Raw genomic sequence first — 2535 nt, 5'->3', positions numbered from 1 at the left:
TGTATTTCTCACATTCTGTTTTGTATGATATTTATTTGTTGACAAGACCTAACTTACCCATGCCATCTATTCTCCTTCAAAATAGGATCCATATCTGATTCATTGGTACATTGATTCAGCATAGCACAACATTTATTATAACATTAGTCAATTTACAATTGACCTTCACAGGTGTTACCTCATTAAATCCTCATAATAACCTTTTGAGAGATGGCTTACTCATTAAAATAAAGTATCTGCAAATAAAGTAATTGAGTTACAGAAAGATTAAATGACTAGTAAATGAAAAATCCAGGACATGGACACAGGACAAATGTCTAATAGAAATGTTGGCAGTGATAGAAATGTTCTGCATCTACATTATTGAATAATTTAACCACTAGCCACATGGGGCTATTAAGCACTTGAAATGTGGCTAGGGCACCTGAGGAATAGAATTTTAAATTTTATTTAATTTGAATTTTAATTAATTTGAGTCAATTTAAATAGCTACATGTGGCTACTATACTGGACAATTCCATATTATGGTACCTATTACTGTTGCTCAATAAATAGGTGCAAAATAAGCAGGAGAGGTTTGAAATTGATTCCATCATTATGCTATTCACAGGTGATATTATATTCTATTTTACTTATAACTTTGAGGGATTTTCTTGTTCATATGCCTGAATAAAACCAATATAATTTTTTTCCTACTACATTTTGCCAAAAAATATGTTCTATGATTGTGAATTTGCTAATGAGGACATACATACATTCTTTAAGCTTTTAAAGTGTTGTAACAGTAATTTATTAGGTTTCAAATTGTTTTTATTATATTACCTATAAATTTTTAAAAATTAATAATCTTTCTATAAAAATCTTTTTCCTGAGGTTAATGAGAATATCACATTCTCCATGCATTCTATGGAAAATAATCAAATAAATACATACTGAGTGTTTTAGTTTGCTTGGGCTACTTTGACAACATACCACATACTAGTTGCTGTGGTACTGGGTAAACAACAGGTGTTTATTTTCTCAAAGTTCTGGAGGCTGGGAGTCCAAGGTCAAGGTGTTGGCAGAGTTGGTTTTCTCTGAGACCTTTCTCTTTGGCTTCCTATTGCTTTGTGTACAGGCACCTCTGGTATCACTCTGTCTTAATCTCCTCTTCTTATGATGGCCACCGTCAGATTTGTTTAGGTCCACCCTAATGGCCTTATTTTAAGTTAAATATCTCTTTAAAGGCCCCATCTCAAAATGCAGTCACATTCTGAGATATTAGGGTTTCAATGTAAAAATTTGAGTAGAACACACAATTCAGCCCATAATATCACCCTTCTTTATTTATTTGTCTCTTTTCCTCAGCAGCTCCTGAAGAGGGTTCTGAGAACAAAATTGAAGAGCACAAAATATAACTGTTATGCCCTTTTTAAGTGTATAGTCTGATACAAGAGGTGTTTGATTCAGACAAAACACTTATCTTCTCCAATTCTTTAAAAGACAGAAAATTAGCAGAAAATGCCAAAGGCCAGTCATTAATTTCCAACAAGCATTTTAAAGTACATTGCCCTACATTTTTTATTAGGACTTTTAAAATGTTAATCATTTTATTACCTATAATAAAAATGTAATTATCATTAAAATTAATTCTGAGGGCTAAAATATTTTTAAAGTGGATTCCTTCAAATGTACTTCTGATTTTAATGTTTACTTGCTTATGATAAGTTTCAACTAATGAAATAATGGAAACTTGCTTTTTATGCCAGTAGAACCATTTTTTTTCCCCTGATGTCAACTTAAAAGACATATTTTGGTAAGTAAAAGTGAAAAGCTATAAAAGATTAGACTTATACGACACTAAACCATGTTAATTTTATCAGTATCCTACACTAAATGAATAAATACATGATGTGCTAATATAGAGAAAAGTAATAATTACAAAGCACTATGATCTTTAATGGCTCATGTCTACAAATAGGCAGTATGGATAGTCCCAGGTGGAGCGAGACAGCACCATGCTTTACCACTTCCGGGGAGAGTGATCCTGAGCAACTTAATCTCTCTGAGCCCTGAGTTTTACCTATGAAACCCAGGTATAAAGTTCCTTATCTCCTGTTTCTTTAATCTCACAGTGGTCTCTGTAGCTTCCTTTTGGCAAGATAAAAAGGCCTTGAGTGAAATCCGCCTTGTAGATCATTCTGAGAGGTGGCTTTTGTCACCATACCCGTAACAGTGTTGTTTTGGCTGATGAATAGGAGGTTGGGTGGTTAGTCTTCTGCTTACCAGGAAAGCACAGATATAGGGAACCTAGAACATGTTTTTTATTCAACAACTAATTTTAAGTTCTCATTCTTATTTCACAATGTTATCTAAATCTTAAGAGACTTGGAGAATTGGAGATTCTTGGAATGATTAGTCTAGCCAGCTTCTTTTGCTGATTCCCTATTTGCATTGCCCTGAACCCTAGGATAAGTCTTCAGGGACCCTTCTACTAGGGGACCTCACTTTTTGTCCCTCGGACTGAGAGCACTACCTGCAACTCTGTTTTTTCTC

This window comes from Eumetopias jubatus, unplaced genomic scaffold, assembly GCF_037043125.1.
Source record: "Eumetopias jubatus isolate StellerSeaLion01/CBP00866 unplaced genomic scaffold, mEumJub1_p1.0 scaffold_13, whole genome shotgun sequence".
In the NCBI taxonomy this organism is placed as follows: Eukaryota; Metazoa; Chordata; class Mammalia; order Carnivora; family Otariidae; genus Eumetopias; species Eumetopias jubatus.
Note: the sequence above shows the minus strand (reverse complement) of the source record.